This window comes from Eptesicus fuscus, chromosome 12, assembly GCF_027574615.1.
Source record: "Eptesicus fuscus isolate TK198812 chromosome 12, DD_ASM_mEF_20220401, whole genome shotgun sequence".
Classification (NCBI taxonomy): domain Eukaryota; kingdom Metazoa; phylum Chordata; class Mammalia; order Chiroptera; family Vespertilionidae; genus Eptesicus; species Eptesicus fuscus.
In genome coordinates this window covers 21772618-21796313 of record NC_072484.1, presented here as the reverse complement: position 1 = coordinate 21796313, position 23696 = coordinate 21772618, and the positions used below count along the sequence as shown (strand labels likewise).

Below are 23696 nucleotides of genomic sequence, written 5' to 3'. Positions count from 1 at the left end.
GGTTGATTTCCAAAACACACCTAATTAACATGACAAAAGACATCTTTCTGTCTCCCATCACTTAGGAAATTCCAAGGGTTTTAGGAGCTCTGTGCCTGAATCCAGATAAAAACAAACAAAAATATATTTTTTATAAATCACAATATTTCACATGTGGTCTCTGCTGGAGTCCAGCCTGATCACACAAGGAGCTCTAGGTTCCACTCTTGAAGGCAAGAAGGTCATCAGTCTCTGCAGCTGTAATTCCATCAGTCACTGGCTGCAGGGTATCCCAGAGGAGGGTGTTACCTTCAAGCAACAAAGTTCCTATCAGCTAAAGGCAGTTCTCAGCTCCTGAGGCCAGGTCTAAGTCACTGGCAGCCAAAGTTCCCTCAAGCTAGGGAATAGGAGCAGCAGCCCAATAAAGCAAATCTAGGCAGGGCACCAACAGTGTCTCTGCAGAGCCTATCATGATATTGGTTTCTATCAGTTACATAATATTTTTATTTATATTGGCTTTCTCATCTACAAAAATCAATATGTATTTTTCCATACCTATGCTGTTCAAAGCTATATACCCTTTTCTGCTCTTGTACAGATTAGTTTTCTGACCTCAGTGTGAAACATTACATTCCCCACTATTTTGTGTCACCTCATTACATTCTGGATGCTATCATCCAATACTCTCTAAACCCCCCGATTCCATGTGAATCCATGTTTGAGTTCTGGTTAAAAATAGACAGATTCTGTCAGCAACATATAGTATCTGAGTGTTGAATCCCATCTATGCCCCAATATACAGAATGTCAAAACCAGACCCAGCTACTGTCTATCAATTTGAAATCAATGTTTCACTTTCACAGAAATTTCATATCTTTGAGGATAAAAGGGTTCATTGGTTCAAAAACAATGGTTCTGAATTCCTCAGATCAAAAGATTATTAAAGAAATGTTTATGCTGTCTTCACCCAATATTTTTAATTTGGTTTCAAAGCATCCTTTACCTAAAGCCTGCAGAAGTTTTTAGCTGGATTTTTGTTGATCAGATGTCTGATCAACAGCAAAATGAATCAGTCCCTTCATGAAAACCCTAAGTCCTCAGTGCTCGAGAAGTTAATGCAGACTGTGTCTGGTTGCCCCAGGTCTAAGCTGTACTTTCCTGCCACATGGGTGGTTAATGCAATCAAGGATGAGATTAATTAAATTAAAAGTCTGCTTTTATTGCTCAAAAATGCACCAAATTCAATGCTCTTTGACAGCCTGGAGCTGGAGGCCTGGCTCTAATGCGATCATTGCTAGCTCAGTACAGCCAGACAGCACGTCAATTAGGGGGGCAGACTGCCTCTGTGCTGGCTATGCCTCTGCCTTGCATGTAGAAGCCTTTATTAAATATAGAGGAAGAAGAAACTTTCCTCTATGCTCCTCGGTTCTTCAGGCTGGTCTAATAATTAAATTGACATGAATCGAATTAACAGGGAAGATAACCAAATTTAATACATACATGAGAGAGTCAGGGGGAATATAGGGAAATGTGTATATGGTAGGCAGTCAGACAGGTATGAGCACAGCAGGATAATAGGCCAGGTGCAAAATATCACCTGGGCGGCAGAAAGCCCCAGGTGCCTAGCAAGGAGCAAAACTGGGAAAACAAAGATCTCGCCCCCAGGGTAATGTTTCCTCTCCTAGCATATAGCTCATCATGCAGTTTAGACTCCCTGACCTTTCATGGTCATGTGGTTTGGACAGCCCCCAACTCCTCCCACCCCCACCTATTCTCTCCTGGCATGTTTCTAGTCATGTGGGTTAGACCCCCTTAGAGGGGAACAATCAAGGGGGCCAGAGAACAGTCCTTAAGCATTAAGCCCCAGGACAATGCAGTTCTGACCCCCATCAAATACATCTAGGCCTCAGTTGTGTTTCACCTGTGGTACTCAGGAAAGCAGCTAAGCTAGATAAGGACAGCATGGTTGACCTCAGGACTAATGACTCATGCCCTGGGGCTGACCAATCAGTGGAGACCACAACCCAAATAGCATACACCTGGAGAGCTGATGAATATCCTATTGAGATCTCTGCCTGGGGCCTCCCCTAGCATCTCCACCCTTAAAAGTCCTTATGACAAAGAACCCAGCATGCTCTCCCTCTTCTCCTATCCCACTTCTTTTCCCCTTAGGCATGTTATTTTTACCCTTCTCTCTCCTACACTCCAAGGGCCCCCTCTTTTGCCTCTGTAACTTATTTCCTGAGCCCATTCCTTCTACATCTCACTTCTTCTACCTCTAACTTTCTAAATAAACTTTCTCTTATAGTTGGAGTCTTGACTCTGAATTCTTTCTTAGCCATAGTTCAAGTACTGAGGTGGCTGAACCAAGGTCCAGTCTGACTCCATGGATGTAACATCTAGTGCCATTTTCATCACTGCCAACAGGTAAACCTGCCATGCTGAGCTAAGGATCACCATGGGGCTTCAAAGAGGAGGAAGTCATTTATGGGACAATAAGAAGAGCAGATGCTCAGTAATTAGTAGTTTGCCCTGACCTATAGATAGGTCATAAAAATTATTTCCAGTGATAGTCCTTATTATATGCAAAGCCTCTAATTTAAATTCTTTAAGGACAGTGTGAAAGTTTCTTGTGAGCCCACAGGATATATATATATTTTAAATAATGCTTTATTGTTGAATGTATTACATATGTCCCTTTCTCCCCTCCCCCCCCCACTGACCCCCTCCAGCTTGCCCCAGCCCCTGCCCCAGGCCCTCACCACCCCATTGTCTGTGTAGCCCACAGGATCTTAATTTCCTTCAGCTCAAAATAATTCATAGGCCAAAGTAACACATTTTGGGAAGGCCTGTGCTGAACCCCTACATAAGTAATCAACAGAATTCACATTCGATTCCCAGGATCTTTTTTCTTCTAAATACACTGTTCAGTTAACTAGCCATTCTCCCCAGTTAGCTTACAGCTCCTGTTGCTCTGTTGTGCTTGGAAAATCTTAGGCGCCTGCTCCTTTCATCTCCCCAGCCATCTCCCACTGTGTCCTACTTTAGGAATTGCTTTCACATACATCTAATTGCATGAGTGTAAATGACCTTCCCTTTGGAGTATTGAAGGAGACCAATTTGTTCAGCACCTATTATGAGGCTGACACAATATATGCCTTTGCCATTATCCTTTGAATTAGAACCTTCGGTGTGGGAAAGTGGGTGGATAAAATATAGACTTTAGACAGAGATATAGTTTTGCTTTCTGCCTTTCTAATTTACTCATTACAAGTTCTTGACCAATTATTTAATCTCTCTATGCTTATAAATGGGGTTCAAACCCCTTTAAGATTATTTGAAGGTTAAAAATTACAAAACATGCAGTGTAGCATTTATTGAAATTCTGCTAGGTTTTCTTATTTTTGTTGGTATCATCATCATTAACCCAAGTTACTGAGGCTCATCAGGATCAAGTGACCATGCTCCATCCTTACCTTTTCCCTATAAAAAAATCCTCTTATAAAAATAGAAAAAAAATATTTTATTGATTTTTATAGAAAGAGGAAGGGAGAGTGACAAAGAGAGAAATATTGATGTGAGAGTATAACATCAATCAGTCTTGGCCTCCTTTAGGAGTAGCTGCCTTTTCATGAACACTGAAAGGGTGCTCTAAGAGAAAGGTATATGATCTCCAAGGAAGGAAGGGAGCAGGTTAAGAATTATAAAGCCCTCAATGGATGGCTGTGCCTAATGTATGTGACCTTGACCTAAGTGTGCACCTTCCATGGTGCTCAGGAGTATATCAGTTGGCCTCAGGAGGGCCCTCCCTATAGCTCTGGTTGTAATGTATTTTTCTATGCCTGTCTCCCCAGCTAAACTCTGAGTTTTCTGGGGGCCAGGGACATGTTTAGTTTTTCTCAAACATCAAATCAAATTTTGTGACACAGATTTGGGAAATTCCACTGAAATTCAATTAAAAAGTTCTTGACTCTGACAAACTTTAGAGTCTGATTGAAGGTAGGACAGAATAGTGTGAATTTAAACATTTTAAATGAGCACAGGAAGAAGACTTTCTAAATGTATCACCAGTTTTCATCGGACAATGATAACCTTTTGCCTTAAAAGTATAAACAAAGAAATGCTTAGGTCTTGGTAAACAAAATGGAGGAGCAGCTATTAGAGAAATAATTTTATCATGAATTCTTCTGTTACTTTAAATCTTTCTAGATACAGGCAGAAAATAAACTAATTAAATAATGTAGACAGGCAGAGATAGATAAATGAAGTAACAAAACTGATTTTTTTCTTATAACACTGTTTATAAATCATTTAAAAAGTATCCCTCCTTTAAGTGTTTGCAGGATTCCAACTGGCCCCAGCTAGGCTTAAGCAGAATGTCCCTACACCAACTAATTAGAGCTTAACATATAGATATACAGGATAACTATTTTTTACAAAGAGGCATCAAAAAGCATTTTTTTACTAGTATCAGTCAAAAGACTCTTCATTTTAGTTAAATAGAATCTCTCCAACTTCATAGAAATCATGGTATTTTAGAACAAAAAGGGACATTAGAATTTGTGGATTAAATTGCCTCACTTTGTAGATGAGCAGGCTAAAAAGCCCGGATGCTGAGGAACTTGCTCAGGGCTGCCTAGGAATTTACTAACAGAATGGGCCTTTGACTCAAGTCTTCGTGAAACCCTGTTCCTGGCTCACTCTGTGCCACATATTGCAGATTGTTTTTAAGTGTTCTGTCCTTAAAAATGCAGTGGGTTGGGGGAGAGGGAAAGCAGGAGTCCATTTTACATACAGTATGATGATGCCAGGTTATTAAATCACCCTCTCCCAGGTAAACCTCTGAAAACAAAGGACATGAATCCACTCTGCCCAACCTGTGTGGCATCCACCTTTTCTTTTCATTTTTGCCTTGTTATTTATTGCTTCTACCTCCAGAACGTGGGGCAAAGGCCTACAGGAGAAGAATGGGGAGAGAGGTAGCTATAGAATAATGAAGCTGACTATCTCTGAGTGAGCTCAGTGCTAATCTAATTGGTGGGTCTGTGTCATTTCTACCCCTTCTCACCCTGTGTTCATCATTCTCATTGTGTTCCTTCTGGGTATAAGGGCACATGTACTTCAGAGGCAATTCCTCTAACTAAATAGATAGGGGTAGACTGGCCAAGGGCTCTGCAGAAATTGATAGCCCCTCCACCCCCCCCCCCCCCAAATAAGGGGTTAAGCAGCAATGCTGCTTCGGTGCCATCCATCAGCAGTCACTGGGAACAGACAAAATATTTTCCCTGGTGACTTAATCAGAGGGATGCTGTCTAGCTGATTGAGGGAAGCTGGAGAGTGAGCAGTTGTTCCTATTATAACTTGTCATCGGCCATTGGTCTAAACAGAGAAAGTAAGGTCACAGCACTTTGATCAAAGATCAAGGCAGGTGTTTTGTTTAGCCCCGTGGAGAGATGCTGATTCAGGAAAGAGAGATATGAGGGCTTTCTTCACTATGGTCTGTTATTACATTTAATATGAAATTTATATCCTTGCTCTTACAGAGGATCCAGCGCCCTGGAGTTGGGATCAGAAAAAGAAAACACTTTGTCTCTTTATTGAGTGTGAAAGGAGGTAGAAGGCAACCTTGGTCCTTTCCATCCTGTGTCTCCAGTCCTTTCCTGGCACCTCTGCCTGGCAGCCTCCTCTGCTCATCTCCCCCACTGGCCCCCTTCTGCTGGGCAGGAAGTCCTTCCCTAACTACTCTAAGCATGTTACCCTGGCCATAGTCACTGTCTAGCATATTAGCTACCTGTTTTCTTTTCTTTGTAGTATTGCCTGTCACCCCAAATCATCTTATTTTCTATTAATTTATTTACCTGTTTCTACTTCTAGAAAGTTAATGTGCATGGTGAACAAGGTCCCCATCTTGCTCACATGAGTTATCCTTATCAGTTACCACGGTGCGTAGAAGATAATAGGTCCACGATAAATATTTGGTTAATGAAGTAATTATTTCATATGTGGCTACTCACCTCTTTTTAAATAGCTATTATTAGGTTGGGTTGCAGAAGCAAGAGGAGGAGATGTGCAGAACCAGGCAGACCTCAGAGTTCAGGTGACAAGAGGTGCAGAATGCAGGAGAGCCATCTGGATTCAGACACAGAGGTAAGGAGTGGTCAGGAAACAGTGAGAAGTGTGGGAAGCTATGCAGCAACTGATACAGAAAAATCCTAGAAATTAGGCACATTCATGCTTCTTCTCAGACTGTTTCTCTCTTTATCTGTCCTTTGAAAACAAGACTGTATCTCCAGAATTCACTAGTTTGAGGTTTGCCTTTGTTGTTCATTGAAAATACCTGGCAAGAAAGGGAAAGGGGATTGAGAAGGAAGAATAAATTCTAAAAAGTGTATTATTGTTAATCTCCTGGCATTGAATAGGCTTCAAATGCACTCATATGTCCTGGATTCTTGGCCTTTGTGAATGGACACTGAGGAGGATTCAAGATTAAATTTAATTAAAAATGTATAAACCATTGGGATTGCAATGAACTTGCATTCTAGAATAAGGTGTTCAAGCCATTCAGGTAACTACTCAACCATGATGCAGGGCCCTCAAATTAACAGTGGTCTTTCTTTGTATCTTACATGTACCCTCATCACTACCATTTAATAGCCACTTATTGAACATTTAGCATGTGCTCCTTAACCAGAGAAAGTAAATTCTTGGGTGGGTGCATGGTATTCTGGGAGATAGCCAAAGAATAAACATGTATCATCTACTTAGCATTGGTGAATCAGAGCTGAAATTTTGTATTTATTTTATTTTTAAACTCGTGAAAACTTTAACATGAAAGATAAAGCACAAAACTCTTAAGAAGTGTTGTGCTGGTGGCTGGGCTGCTTTGGATTGAGGCTCTGGTCTTCATAACTCTTGCCCCAATACTTTCATTGTTCTATTAGAAACAATCCACATCTTCCATTATCCTTATCCATTTAGCATCTCTATTATCTTATGGATTTGGAATGTCTACATCCATACCAATTGTGAATGAAATATTTAGGTATAACAAATATTCCATATGTTTATTTCCCAGACCTTGCCATTAGGATGGGGCCATGAGACAAATTTTGAAAAATGGATCCTAAGTAGAAGTTATGGATATCACTTCCCAGATGAGCCAGTTAAGAAATGATGTGTCTCGTTCATCCCTTCCTCCTCTCCTCAGTAGCCTTGGAAGCCACATGTTGAGATTGTGGAAATAGTACATGCAAAGGTCCTAGATCCCTGGGTTATAAGATAGAGATTGCCCCCATTGACCTCAGATTTTGCATGAGTCAGAAATAAATTATTTTGCTAACCCCCTGAGATTTCAAGATTTGTTTGTTACCACACATAGCCTATGCTATTCTTATCTAATACTCAACTCATAATCATTTCAGAGTAAGGCATGACTTTGCTTTATTGCACTTCACAGATATTGTGCTTTTTACAAATTTAAGACAAGACCCTCCACCAGAAAAAAAAGATGATGACTTATTTTATTGTGATACACACTTTATTGTGGTGGTCTGGAAACAAACCTGCAATATCTCTGAGGTGTCTGTACGGGTGTCAGCAGAGGGTGGTGTATATTTGGTCATGGAGATTTTGGATGTTAGTTTGTGGAGTTAAATTTGTAAGGTTCTGGCTCTAGAAATAGGAGACCAGTCTGGTTAGCTAAAATACCCTCATAGAAGTTTTAATAGGTCCTCAAACTAAACTGTAAGCTTTTCTTTGCTTAACTTCTCAAAGTAGGACTGGCAATTCTTAAGTGCTAGTTTGGGATTCTCTGGGCATTAAAGTCCTGGAGCTTTAGGACAAAAGGAGTTAACTGAGCGTGTCAGAACCACAGTCACTGTTTGAAAGTCGTCGTCTCAATAGAGCTGAAAGAACACGCAGACCTTCCTGAATAACAAGGGGACCTAAATCATACTAACATTGGCTAGAGCTTCAATCCATTCTATTGAACTGCTCCTATCCCCAACAAAGAGATTATATCGCCTCTCATGGTAAATTGTATTGCAGGAGGCTGGCAAGTACTTCACTGTACAAATCAAGTTCAGATGAACACACTTGATAGAATAGAACTGAAATGGGGCAAAGGTCAGGAGTTGTAAGTGTGCAGCCATGTTTGGAAACTGAAGACCCTCAGTATTTCACCAGGTGATAATGCTAAATTATACATGTTAGGAAATGAACACAATGAGCTAAGCTTCTATTGAGAAGTGAATTACTTGCTCACCTTTGGATGTTGTAGTCATTCTCTCCAGACATAAGAATTCCCTTATAAGCAAGGGCTGTGTCTTAAAATGTATCTTTGTGGATAGATTTCACCCAATACCAGAACTATATTAATAATAACTGATATTTATAACTAAATATCTGCACATTAAACCTGTGTGCTATCTCCTTCCCTGGATTTCTTCCTTTAAGGCCTCCCTGGTTTTTCTTTTAATTGGATATTTCCTCCATAAACAGCATTTGGAGAACCTAGGGTTTTGCCTTCCCTGTTTTCCCCAAGGATTCAGAAAAAGCACCTTTAATATATTAGTTCAGGTTGTTTCAGAGTAGGATTGCACACCCCTCAGGACAGAGGTATAGATATTTAACTTTTTTAATGAGAAAGGTTTCTATACTTAATATCCAGGCCCTTTGGTTCCCAATTTAATCCTCTCTCCACCACCTGATGTCAGGTGTTGAATAAGCAATACTTTAAAAGAATGATATAGTATAGACATCATGCACATGTGTTGAGAGATTTGTAGGTAAGAAGGAAACAGACTATGTGTTCCTTACAAAGTAAAGCTGCTTAGGTTAATTACGTTGTGTATTAAAGGACAGCTATAATGACAAATGTAATGACCGAATGGACATCCAAGGATCAGTAGATATACTGTGACTGCCAGAGTGGAATGATTACCTTTCTTACTGTGGCCCTTTGTAGACTCCCAGCATGGAGAGTCTTAGGTTGTGCTCTCCCAGAAACAGACTCTGAGACAAGTACTCAAGTACCAATCGAATATTTCAGATATTACCATGAAACACTGCTGGGAGGTAAGTGAAGTGAGATGGGGAAGAGAAGGAAGCCAATGAAGTTAAGGTATCAATTAACTTCTACTATGGGGGACTGGAGCTTAAGCCCTGGAGAATTGGAAAACCTGTGTAGATAGATACGCACCCAGGGATGTCCACCTGAGGGGCACAGGAACTGGTGTTTTTATAGACCAATTTCCTTAGGCATTGCTTAAAGGCTGCTTGGTGGAAATGGTGCATAGCTTCTAGCACTTTCTGTGTGTGGCATAGGTGCCAGGGTAGGCTCCAACAGTCAGAGAAAGGCCCTAGGCAAAGAAGTGCAGGTGCTGGGGTGATATTTAGACTGGCCTGCCCTGTTGTAAAGGAAGGCTATAGGGGTAAGACAATGAGTAATACAGTCAGGGATTGCCCAAGGTCATTCAGGACCAAACCAAGAAGAGGGATAATTCAAACTTTTATTTCCATAGTGCTTTGAAGCAGTTAATCTTAGTAAAGTTTTAGCACAGCACTACTAGTATAAGCCCTATATTATTAAATCCATTTTAAACATATGGAGACTGTGTCTTCAACAGATTAGTTTGCTTGTCTCAAATCACATCACTGCAAAGTGCTGGGGTCAAAACTATGACTTAAATCTTCTGCATTTGCATTCAGGACTCTTTATATTATACTAGAGGCCTGGTGCATGAAATTCATGCTCTTGGGGGTTGGTTGGGGGGAGTCCCTCAGCCCAACCTGTGCCCTCTCACAGCCCAGGAGCCCTTGGGGGATGTCGGACTGACAGCTTAGGCCCGCTCCCAGCGGGGAGCGGGTCTAAGCTGGCAGTTGGACATCCTTAGCACTGCCGCAGAGGCGGGAGAGGCTCCTGCCACCTCCTCTGTGTTCACCAGCCATGAGCTCGGCTTCTGGCTGAGCAGTGCTCCCCCTGTGGGAGCGCACTGACCACCCGGGGGCAGCTCCTGCGTTGAGCATCTGCCCCCTGGTGGTCAGTGCGTGTCATAGCGACTAGTTGTTCTGCCGTTTGGTCAATTTGCATATTAGCCTTTTATTATATAGGATTTTATACTGTCTCCATGTCAAAGTCAAATGGGAAGGCAGGCCAGAGCTTTCTGCCCTTATTAGTACTCTAAATCTGAATATGGAAAATGAAGGAGAGTGCTAACCTAGATTTCCTAGTGTTTGCTGGGATGAGGCCAGGTGAGGCTGTGGTGCTGCTGTTCAGGGTTGGTCCATCTCAGTAACTGATTTACCACCTCTTAGTACAGCATCCTCTTACACCTCTGAGCTCTTTGGGGGAACTATTTAATTTCGGTTTACATTTTAGGTAGAAAGGCAAATAAAAAGGCTGTGAAATTGAGACATGAGCCATCTACAGCTATTTATCTGGTATATTTCTGAACTTTGAGCAGGGCAGCTAACAGAATATAAGTGATATGGGAACTTGGGCACAGGATCATGGGAATGAAACTGAAGATAAAAGCTGCTAGAAAGTGGCCAATACTAACATTCTTGTTCCGTCTTCACCACTCAGGGCCATCTCCTAGATAGTCTATCCAGGCCTCCCTGTCTACTTGCAAACCCTCCTCCAAACACATCTGTAGATTTTCTTTCTTGCTCTTTGTGTGATAACTGGAGCCCCAGTTATATGCATCCCTCACTTCTTGGTTTCCCTTCCCAAGTATTCCTTAGCCTCACCTGACACCTTCTAGAGGTACCATGGCTACACACCAAACAAGGAGCTGGTAGAGATGTCAGGTGCACGAGAGAGAGCTTTGTGAGAACAGGTAACTTTTGTCATTTTGAAAACAAATCACCTCCCAGAGTATAGAAGCTCACTGTTTACAGCAAAATAATTTCTTGTCCCCAAATTCCCACAAAATTCCAAATCTTATATAATTGTATTGTTTTCAATAAAGATGTTTGCTCCGTGTACATTGAATAGATTGATTTTATACTTATGTAAGTTTTCTGATGAAAAAAAAAATACACATCAGAGCATAGTTCTTAACCAGGCTTCATCTTGACTTAGATTTGTAGAAAATCATTCCATATATGTAGGTCAATACAATGGGACATTCTTCCTTCCTCATCTTTCAGATTTAATTACCTGGCTTGGTTTCCCCTTGGCTCACATGTAACAGAAACCATGAAAGTCTGGAAGGGTGGAAAGAAGCCCAACCTGCTGTCTGTCTTGGGCATGGACTGCCAGAAGGCTAATTTTACAGTTTATATATGTTAGATGGGCAAAGTAAACAGTGCTTCTTATGTACACTCTGCAACTAACTACTTAAGAGTAGGACTGATATGTGAGCCATATGTTTCCTTAGCATTTCAAGGAGGAAAGAAGGGGAGATGATAGAAAGATGATAGATAGATAGATAGATAGATAGATAGATAGATAGATAGATAGATAGATAGATAGATAATAGATAGATGATAGATAGATACGTGATAGATAGCCAGATGATAGATTAGATAGATGATAGATAATAGATAAGTAGATATATAGATGATAGATAGACAGGTTAGATAGATAGATCATAGACAAATAGGCAGATAGATGATAGATAGAATGAGCTTTATTCTGGTGGCAGTCTTCATATGACCTCATTAAAAAAAATCCATTTATGTTTTCTTTCTAGAAATCTAACATGAGGAGGATTGTGGTTTCACATTCCACATTGTGACTGCCTGCCAGTTGTCTTGGGTTGAGTTATAACACAGGTGAGCCATGAGGGTCTGACTTGGGGGATGAGGCAGCCATCTGATGTTTGGTTTGCATTCTATTGCTGTAAGACCTTGAATCTGTGACTTCTTCTTTTTTAATTTTTAGTGATTGATTTCAGAGAGAGAGAGAGAGAGAGAGAAAGAGAGAGAGAGAGAGATTTGTTGTTCCACTTATTTATGTATTCATTGGTTGCTTCTTGTATGTGCCTTGACTGGGATGGGACTTGCAACCTTGGTGCATTTCCAGATGATGCTCTAACCTACTGAGCTACCCTGCCAGGGCCTATGACTATTTTCTCTAGGCCACACTTCCCTTAGTGCAGTGGTTCTCAAACTTTCTAATGCCGCGATCCTTTAATACAGTTCCTCATGTTGTGGTGACCCCCAATCATAAAATTATTTTCGTTGCTACTTCATAACTGTAATTTTGCTACTGTTATGAATCGTAATGTAAATATCTGTATTTTGATGGTCTTAGGCGACCCTGCTAGCGGTTCTCAACCTGTGGGGCCAGAACCTATCTTTGGGTATCAGATCCTGTGCTCTGATTGAGAACTGCTCTCAGGTTGAGAACGGCTAGCAGGGTCACCTAAGACCATCAGAAAACACAGATATTTACATTACGATTCATTAACAGTAGCAAAATTACAGTTATGAAGTAGCAATGAAAATAATTTTATGATTGGGGGTCACCACAACATGAGGAACTGTATTAAAGGGTCACAGCATTAGAAAGGTTGAGAACCACTGCCTTAGTGGAGGAGATTGACTGGAAAAGAATGTGCCCATGCAAATCTCAGAGTAACAGGCTTGAGAAATAATCTCTTTAGAGGAATGTGCTTCAATGGTCCTGCTTGGCAATTGTTGTCAGGGGGATAATTCTGATAATGGTCAGAGCCGCTTGTGATGGTTCTCAGCGGATTACAAACAGATCTGCTGTAGGTCCCCTTTCCCTCCTGAAAGCACAGTCTCGGGGATTCTTTGTAAGCGTACAGGTGCCTCCAGTCCAACTTGAAGATCAGAGTGCCTTGGGACAGGTGCTGAAACTAGGTGAGGAGACAGCCATCTTCCTCAGAGACCAGATCCCTGACCTGTCTCATTTCTCTCCCTCTCATCAGAGCACTGGGGACATTTGTGTTTCTTTCAGAAGCAGATGGAAGGAGATGGGTGGAAGCAGGGAAAGAAACCTTGCCAGCTGCAAGGACATCCCACAGAACTCTGGGCCACCATGAAAGGGGACCTGCAGCATCCACAGTGAGGAGGCAGCAGCCTGGTTCTGTTTCTATAATTCCAGACACCATATTTTTCTGTGTATAAGACGCCCCCATGTATAAGATGCCCCTCACTTTTCCAACCCAAAATTAAGATATTAATATTTTAAACATTTTGCTGGTTTTCTTCTTAAGGCCTTCTTTTTTGTCATCTTAAGGAGTTGTTCTTCCTGTTTTCTCCACTGTCTGATCATACACTCAGTGGGAAGAGGTCCAAATTGTCTCTCTGCAGCTCTATTTCCATGCTCTTTTGCATAACAGATTACATTCAGATTAAGTTTTGCAGAGTAAGACAATCGCTTACAGGTATTTACCTTTTTACTTTTTGACATCTTTATGGGCTCAGAATGCTCCAGTCCCTGTTGCATCTACGCACTCTCCACTTCCATCTCCAATTACGGCATCAGCTGACATCAGTAACAATAAGGCTCATGATTAGAGGAAGCCTGTTTGACAAGGTATGGGCAGCTATGTACCCACGAGGCTCCCTCCTCAGCTGACTTCCCTGTATAAGATGCCCCTTGATTTTCAGTCCAACAATTTTAGAAAAAAAGAATAACATCTTATACACGGAAAAGAAAAGTACGGTATATTAGTGAATAAGAAGACATGACAGAGGACCAGAGGTAAGTGGGAGAAAGATGCCAGTTAAGTACTCCCACACAGACTATTGAAAAAAATAGAATATAGTACTTTCTCTTTATCCTCTTCCTCATAAAAGCAGCAGAGCTAAAGTAGTGAGGATGGCATGGGAAGTAGGGAAAGGCAAGGACGGTGATTAGTTCAGTTTACAGCTTGAACCATCAGGGGAAGTTGGGATGTCTAGACCCCACAAACTGCAAAGGCCACTGCTCTTCATCTTCCATTTGAAATGCAGCGGGAACATGATAGACATTGAAATGACCCTTGAGTTGATTAAGACATTGACCACCAACTGAGAGTCCACTTCAAATTTACCTACCCCTCAAGCAATTTTGGTAAACTGAGGGCCCTTGAAAAAGGAGTATGATTTTTGTGAGAAAATAAAAAATAAAGGTTTATGGCCAGTTTGGGGTTATTAAAAGCCCCATGGCATTTGACAAGAGTTGGGGTTGTATTCCATTTACTATCTTTCTATTGGCATTTAGGAGTTAACATAAAGGTTCTTTGAAATCCACTATATAAGCAACGCAGACTGCCTAAAAAGTGATACAAGTGCCAATATTTTAAACATGCGTGTTATACTTGCCTTTGCCCTGGAGTGGATTAGGTAACGAGGGCAAACGAAATCACCAGGTTGACATTCCAATTCAGGGAATGTGGGTGAAGGGCTGACCCCGTGAGTTCCAGAACCTACAGCTGCTCTCATTATCTGATCGGCCTTATGTCCTTCGGTGGATATTTGCCCAAACTCATAAAGATTTCTCTGCAAGGTCTATCGAATGTCACTGGTATTTGTAACTTAATAATCAAAATGAATTGTCGTTCTGGTGGTAGAATGAATGCATAAGGGCTGATTAATCTACTTGCAGAAACCCTGAAATGAAGATGAAAAACATAACAGCCAACCCTTAATATTAACCCTGTGGGGACTCTGTTATTAATTGATCTGGATGTGAGCACAGCTTTTAATCAACTTGCAGGGTTTTAAGCTTACCCACCCCCTTCCTCCCCAGAACTGCTCATTCATCTCTGAGCACTGTGAAATAAATGTCGAACAAATGTCAGGGAAGGTCCTTTTAAGCTCATCTTAGGGCATTTTTATCTACATCTGTATCTTGTAATAGCGCTGTGAAGCTGTGCTCCTGTGAGTCCATGCCTGAAAAGAATCTGCCTGCGATTTTTCACAGAAGGATGAAGGGAGAGCTCTATGCTGCAGAGTAAACAGGCTTTCGAGTCCATACTTGGCTAATTCAGGCCAAAGTAAGCATTCTTAGGGGAGAATGGGGAGAGAAAATCTTTAAATGAAAATAATAAACTCAAACATTGGGATAATAAACTGGCCTGTAACATTAATCTCCACAGGGTCCTTAAATATTTGGATTGCAAACTAAAATTTGAAAACTATCACTCCAGAACTATGAAGATATGAATATATATGTTTCTCAAATGTAAATAAAGTCCAGGGGGTTTATTTACCTCCTAATGTCTATCTTCTAACGCATAGGGAAGAATCCCGATTTAGATGCTTTTTACAGTAACTAGTGACTCCTCTTTTGTAACGTTCTCTACACCTGCTATGATTGATTGGTTTGTTGACTGTCTTTCCTGGTTCTGTTCCTTGAAGGTAGGAGCCATGGAGACCTTTATTGCTGAACCCCCAGCATATAAAGCAAGGCCTGGGACACAGAACTCAATACATATTTATAAAATTAAACAGGGAGAATCCTCATCTACTGAATGTTTAATGTTCTTGTCCAAGTCTAGATAATGCTAAGTAAAAAAAGTGGAGAAAATTTTCCAAAATTAGGAGAATACTGATCGTTCCCTGTCTTCTTGTCTGGATGGCTAACTTTTCATTGGACATGATTAACTTAATAATAATGAATTGATAGAAAGCAGTGTCTGCAATTACATTTGATTCATTTCATTTTCTAAAGCAGTGCTGCTCAAGCCGAAACCGGTTTGGCTCAGTGGATAGAGTATCGGCCTGCGGACTCAAGGGTCCCAGGTTCGATTCCGGTCAAGGGCATGTACCTTGGTTGTGGGCACATCCCCAGTAGGGAGTGTGCAAGAGGCAGCTGATCGATGTTTCTAACTCTCTATCCCTCTCTCTTCCTCTCTGTAAAAAATCAATAAAATATATTTTAAAAAAATAAAATAAAAAATAAAGCAGTGCTGCTCAAACTTTAACATATATGGTAGTTACAGGAAGAGGTTGTGAAAACACAGATTGCTAGGCTCCACCCTCAGATACTCTGATTCTGGGGGACTGGTTTGGAGCCTGACATTTTGCATTTCTAATAAGCTTTGGGTGATGCTGACTCTGCTGGTCCGTGGACCAACCATACTTTGAGGAATAGGACTCTTAATACCCTGAAATGTGATTCTAATGATCGCATTTTCCATATGTGGAATCTTGAGAGTCAGATCAACAGAGTAGAATTTTGAAGGCAGATCTTTAGACCCTCATTTCTTTATATAATGATGCCACTCCACACACATGCCAGAATAACTTATCACATTTCTACCTCACAGTCCCCATAAGATTCTGCTTCAGGAGATATGACTACAAAGTCATTAAGCTCTTAATTTGTTTTATTATACAAACACTATTATTACTGTGCTCATAAAAATTTTCAGGAAGAAAGAGAAATCTTTAATTTTTCCATTTTATTGGAAATTCCTTTTTGCATTTCTGTATGATCATGCTTAATTTTTACATAGCTGTAATCATGATGAATGTGAAATGTGTTCATTTTTTACTTAACATGTTGAGCATTTTTTCATTAAATTGCATTGCTTGTATTATTTTTATGATGATTGAATGACTACGAAAATGTACATGTGCAACTGAGTGTTGTTTCTTTAAGGTAGTCTTGGTGAGAAGCTTTAAGTTTGCTCCATTGCAAGAGAATTGCCCAATATACTTATGATGCCTCTTTTGGAAAAATTTTATGAACTGTTTTTAAGAGAGTCACAATGAGTAGCCAGTGTCATTCAGCCTCAATCTAGTTTTGATATGTAAAATGTTACCCAACATCATCCCTTACTAATGACCCTGCCTGACTCTCTAAAATATTTCTTATTTCCAGAAAAGCAAATGTGTCTTTAAAGGATCTATTTTGGCTGCCACTGGGGCATATGAAGACTTACAGGTACTGGTGATGAGGCTTGCTGGTTTGTGATGTCATTCAATTCCTCCTAAAATGACCTATAACTCCTATAAAGATATACGTTATTGCAATAAGTAGTCTTAACTTATTATGGAACTATAAATATGAGAGAATAATAAATATAATTTTGAGGAGAAAATGAGTAACTATGTCTAGCAGATTTTATGATGCTACAGTTAAATCAATTTAGTCCAGTAGCATGAAGAGAAGTGATAATGAAAGAGAAAAGAGTACAAAAATAGGTTTGAATTCAGTATTCCATAAGAGCATAATTTCAAATTAATGTAAATTGATGAATTTTTCAATGCATGGAATTGAGACAAATCAGTTGATATTTGAAAACATAATTTAGTGGATCTGTAAATTGTTCCTCCATTTAGATTTTTAATGTAACAAAACTTTAAGTAGTTTGTAGACATGTATAAAGTTGTGTACCATTATTCCTATTAAGTAAAGTTATATTGAAATAAAAATGAGACACCATTTTTCATTTATCAGAATAGAAGCTACCAAAATATTTAATAATTTATAATATTATTAACGTTGGTTAAAAGAATCAGGCAGTCTCATATACTCATGAGGAGAGCATAAAGTGCTGCATCCTATTGAATGCCAATGTAATAGGTAAAAATCTATCACAAAATAAAATGCACATGCACCTTAAACCAGGATTTTTAATTCTAGAAATTAACGCACAATTATACTCACAAATGTGTAGTAAAATATATGTATAAATGTATTCATTATAAAATGATCTGTAACAGTTTAAAAAATGAGAAGCAACCTAAAGCCCATAGGCAGGGGAATGGCCACATAAATTATGAAACATCCATTCAGCAGAATACTAGATAATTACATAGAATGAGGTAGAGCTCTGTGTGCTGACAAGAAAAAATCCCCAAGAGATATATTGTCAAATTAAAAAAGAAGAGCAAAGAAAAGGTGAATTGTAGAATTGCATAGAGAGTGTATATATCATGCTTCTGTCTTTTTAAAAACTGAATGCTCAGAGTTAAAAATAATATCTAATATTTATTTAGCTCTTCCTATGAGCAAGTACATATTTCACAAGAATGTTATGAAGATGAAATGAGATAATGTAGGTAACTACCCATGAGACATGTGCCAGTTATCTATTGCCACATAACAAAACACCCTAATACTTAGTGGTTTAAAACAAGGATTCTTTTATCACAATAAGAAAAAAAATAGTTCATACAATAGTTCATTGTATGAATATGCTACAATTTGTTTACACAATCACCTGTTAATGGGCATTTGTATTCTTTCTAGTTTTTGGCTTTTACAAATGAAACTGCTGTGAACATTCCCATACAGGTTAAAAGAATAAAAAGTCAAGACATAGATGAAGAAAAAACAATTGCATAATATCTGTAAAAGGACTTGTATCAGAATATATAAGGGGCCCTTAAAACTCAATAATGGAGAAAGAAACAACCCAATTAAGAAATGGGAAAAATATTTGAACAAACACTTTACAGAAGGTATGAGGATGACAAATAAGCACATGCAAAGATGTTCATCAGTCATTTGTGAAAATTAGAATGAGATATCACAAGATACCTATTTATAAAATTATTTGGGAGTTTCTTAAAAAAATAAACATATACCTACCATATAAGTCAACTATTCCACTCCTAGGTATTTATGCAAACTGAATTTTGATTTCTGATTATTTGAATGTTTCCTTTCTTAGAGTGTAAGTGTAAGCACCTTGAGCTTAGGGACACTGTTCTTCACTCTTATTTTATCTTATATTTTTATTTAATGTGGATATAGCCAGAATCAAGTATCAAGTCTGGAACATAATACTTGTCCAGTAGATGTAATCTGATAAATGACAGGTGAGCAATAGAAAATATTCCTGAATTGGATTGTCAGTGGAAGAGGATAAAACACAACACAACAAAACAAAAACATTCATTCCCATAATTCTGTGGGTTGACTGAGTTGGTTTCTTACTACTCCCATTAGGGCTCACTCATGCAGCTACTTTCAGCTGGCAAGTTGGCCAAAGGATGCACTCAGTGGGGAAGACTGGAATGGCTGGGCCTCTCCCTCGCATGACCTTTCAAATGGGCTTCCTCCGGGTGGGCTTCTCCATATCATGACAGTCTCAGGACAGCATTGCAAGAGAAAGGCCTTCAGTGTTCAAGAACTTAGCAGGATTCTGTTGTATCACATTTGCAAGGCACAGGCTAAGTAGCAGAGTCCAATATAAAGACAAGGAAAGCAGGAGCAGAGATTCTTTGGGAGCTGTTACTATAAGAAACTACTACAATCACTCCCATTTTTACCAATGAAGAACTGGGGTTTAGGAAGAATTAAATGACTAGCCAGAAGTCACACTGCTAGTAAGCAGCAGGATAGAAAGTTCTCTCGTGTTCCCAGACTCCAGAGCCTATACCCTGGACCACCACCCTATGTGGAATACGGTTGTTTTTTCTTACCTCAACCCATTTTCTACATTCTCATCATAGCTTTCAGTTTACCTTCACTTCTTCCTCTTGCACCATTGTAAAATAGTTTCAAAGCATACTCCAACTTCTGCTTCTTCTCACATTTGGTCAGTCCAGTTAGATTTCCATAGAGCCTTTTTTGGATATACCCTACCTTTCCCCAACTCTCTGCATTGAACTGCCTTCTGGAATGTCTTCTCACTTTAGAACTGCCCCTCAGAATCCCAGAAACACTTCAAAATCATACCGCCAACTAAACTTTCCTCATTCAAACCAAACTAAGACTGTTATTTATTGCTAATGACTTAACACTTTATCTTAACATCTTCATCATGTACTGCAATATTTAGGTAAAAAGCTTCTCTGTGACTTTCAGACTATAATTTCCCAGTCCCCTGGGTATAGAAGGCCTAGAATAATACATCTCTATATGCACCACTTTGCAGACCATAGCATCTTATAAATGTGAGGCATTGACTGAATAACCTAAGCTGCCTTTTTTCTAACTTGTATTTTATCTTAAATGTTCCATAACAGTGCTTCTCAGCTTTAATGAGTACAGTAATCACCCAGGGACCTTATTAAAATGCTAGCAGCTTCTAATTCCTTAGGGCTACTTTAGGGTTCAAGATTATGTACCTTTGGAAAGCTTCCAAGTGATACTGATGTTCTTTTTCAGGGATCATACTAATACGTTGAGTAGTAAACCCTATTCAGGGTATTACTGAGGTCTCCACACTTAAAATAATAGAGCAAGGGGTTTGTAGAGCAAAATAATACCTACAAAACAACAAAAAAATTGTTAAAATCAGAGTACCCAGTATAACTTGATGCATTTCCTGTTACTAATTTTACATTGATGTATTTGGCCTTTGAACCCTTCATATTCCTGGTTTTTGTTTTGTTAAACTGAAATAAAAAATAATAATGTAGGTTGGGATGGCTCTATAGCTTATATATTTTCTTAGTTTATTGTGAACATTTATAGGTGATTCTGTCCCCTTTCTCCTCCCCCCACCTAATCTTCTTTACATTTGCCTCAGCATCAGTCTTATTTTTTTATTTTTTAAATTCTTTATTGTTGAAAGTATTATATATGTCCCCATTTATTTTCCCATTGACCTCTTCTAGCCAGTCTCCATGCCCCCCATCCCAGGCCTTCACCACCCTATTGTCTGTGTACATGGATTATGCACACAGATTCTTTGATTGATCTCTTCCTCCCCCCACCACCTTCTCTCAGTCTTATTTATTCCAATCTACTACCTAATTGAAACCACATAATCACATTAAAATACAAATGTGTTTGTCTCTCCCACTTGAAAATGATATATAGATAAAGTCTTAACTTTTTAAGTGACTCATATGGTCCCCGTCTATCTCTCCGGTTCTTTATAGTCTATAGAATCCAGACATGCCATGTGCAATAGTTTAGATTTATGTTTACTAAATATTCACATATCCCTCTCCAATGAGGGCAGAGTGCATTCCTCCATCCCATCGCTTTGGGCTTGGCCATGTCACTTGCTTTGGTCAATGGGATGTCAGTACTCATAACATGAGCAAGGCCTTAAAATGTGGTTGGGTAATTTGACTTGATTTTCTGCTCCAGTGATCTGCCATGAGAAGCAGCTTCCCCTTCAGTATGATCCTCAGCATGAATACATTGAAGAATACATAAACCTAATCCACAGCTTGGATCTACCCCCAGTTTAACCGCAACCTGAAACTGAGCTATCCTTCTGAGCTGATTGTAAGTCAGCCACACGATAGTCAGTCCATAGACTCGTGAGTATGGGAACACATATTTATGGTAAAAGTCACTGAATTTTGAGGTGGCTTATCACACAGCATTTTTATAGAAATAGCTGACTGATACATCATAAATCTTTCAATTCCTCTGATTTTCCCTTCTCTGTTTCTCTTCTGGGCTTTTGCAGATTGTCATTTCAATCTGAGTCACACTCTTCCTCCTCATCCCTCCTGGTTTGGCTATCCTCCTCTTATCTTCACGGTCCAGAAAAGAAGAAACGTCCCCCAATGAAAAGACTTCTGACTCTGGGATTTGGACAGTATACTCTCATATGTATTTCAGCATCATAGTGCATTTGCCTGGTAGTGCTTATTAATAATTATAATTGCACAATTAGTTCTATTTCTCTCCCACTTAGCTTGAAGCTCCCAGAGATCAGGAAGAATATCTGTTTGGTTAATTTTGGAGCCTAAGTATTTAGCACAGCGCTGGGACAATTTGGAACTCTTAATGAAATTTTGTTGAAACAATTCAGTTCAGGGTATCAGCATTTCATTGTGTGAGCTTATTAATGTTTCATGATGCCTTTTCTCTTACTCGTGGTTAAATCCAGATTGATAACTATTAGAGAGCAGAACGGTTTGAACTGGAACAAAACAAAAAACAAGTAATGCATTTGAATAATTCCTTACTGTGTGCCTTGTACTTTGACATGAGCTGGGAAGGAGGAGAGCTACCAGCTACACTGTAAATGAATAGCAGGGTGGCTGTGTTGGAGAAACTCATATTTCATGACTGTTGAGAGGTGCGTTTTGAGCAATGAGGTTCATAGAGACAAGAGTTAATTTAATTCCTGTCAAAAATGGTAGGATGAGAATATTACCATGTCTAGCAAGAAAGATGGTGACACTTTTAAAGGAGACAGCAATGAATTGGAACATCCCATATTTGGTTGAGAGAATCTTTACTTTAGATGTTCACTTTTCCCTGGAACTTGCATTATTATATGATTACATGATACATCAAGAATCTTGGACATTTTCTGTGCTCCAATTTTAGAGCTGTTCTTTGTGTTGTTTTTTTTTTTTTTTTCTCTGAAGTCCCTTTGAAGTTGTAATCATACCCATGAAACATGACATATAACCAATAATAAAAACACCTTGTGGTTTTTTCAAAAAATGTCATTGTTACAAAAGACAAAGAAAAGAAAGACTGAACAGCTGTCCCAGATTAAAATCTAAAGAGAAAACCAAAAACTGTGCATGGTGCCTAACTTTATCTTATACAAAAAAAAATGAATAAACAAAAATGTTTAATAAAGGATATTGCTAGGAAAATTACTAAAATTAGGTATGTACTTTAGATTATATGAGATTATTATACCTAATGTTAAATGCCCTGATTTTGATAACTGCTTAGTAGCTATATTAGAAACCATTTATGATTTTAGGAAGTATGCTACATATTCAATTACTAGAGAATATATCACAACCAACATACTATGTAATAGTTCAGAAAATAATAGAGAATGATAACAAAAAAAATAGAAAAATATTAAAAGTCAATGAATTTGGGTCAAGAGCACATGGAAAGTCTTTGCACTATTCTTATAAAGTTTCTAAAACTTAAAATTGTTATGAAATTTTTAAAGAGTTTTAAAAAATCAAATTATAGGATTTGTTAACAGGTCTCATAGGGCCCATCACAGTGGGTCTCATGCATTTAGAAACCTCTAGACCACAAGGGGGCACAAAAGCCTATGTTCCAACAACTCCGAACTCCAGGGGCTCATGTCAATATCATCTATGAAGAACTTCAACAAGCACACATCTGCTCCACTACTGGGTTATTCTCACCAACAGGAAGCACTGCAGGACAGTTGCTGTGGGTCCCAGAGTTTATGCTGGAACCACAGAGAATAAAGCAGTGGTTCCAGATATTCTGTGGGATGGGGAGTTAGGAGCTACACTCTGGCTGGGGAGGCAGGAGCGGGCTGGTGTTGATCTGTGGTCACATGCACTGCTTTTACTTCAGTAGGCAGTTATTTAGGAACTAGAGGCCCAGTACATGGATTCGTGCATGGGTGGGGTCCCTCAGCCTGGCCCCCACCCTCTCTCAATCCGAGACCCCTTGGGGGATGTCAGACTGCAGGTTCAGGGGGATTAGGCCTAAACTGGCAGTCCGACATCCTCCAAGGGATGTAGCAGTATGCGAAGCAGCAGGCTACCGGGGAGGAGCCCCAGCCAGAGCTGGGTGCCACACCGCTTCCACTCATCCCGGCCCTGCTGTGCCTACCGCCACCGCAGCTCTGTTCAGTAGTGCTGCCATGGACACGGGAGAGGCTCCTACAGCCCCAGCTGTGCTTGCCAGCCACAAGCCTGGCTTCTGGCTGAGCGGCGCTCCTGCTCCTGCTGTGGGAGCGCACTGACCACCAGGGGGCAGCTCCTGCATTGAGCACCTGCTCCCGCCACCCCCCCCTCCCTGTGGTCAGTGCATGAATTCATGCATGGGTGGGGTCCGGCCAGCCCTCCCCGATCAGGGCTGATTGGGCCAGGCCAGCCGGAGTAAGGCCCTCAGGCAGTTGGCTGGTTGGCCCTACGCCCGATTGGGGTTGGGG

The 23696-nt window shown here is 39.9% G+C and overlaps 1 long non-coding RNA gene across 2 annotated transcripts in view; it reads left to right on the top strand.

Moving 5' to 3' along the window:
- Window positions 1–6040: 6040 nt before the first annotated feature.
- Window positions 6041–23696, top strand: part of LOC129151007 (uncharacterized) — a 38695-nt gene continuing 21039 nt past the window's right edge. Inside the window, exons 1-3 of one of the 2 annotated variants that reach the window (XR_008557809.1) lie at window positions 6041–6126; window positions 11676–11757; window positions 12908–13048. This is a non-coding gene — a long non-coding RNA (uncharacterized LOC129151007). Of the gene's footprint in view, window positions 6127–11675; window positions 11758–12907; window positions 13049–23696 lie in introns of those variants that run through there. The other variant, XR_008557808.1, reaches the window with a different exon arrangement.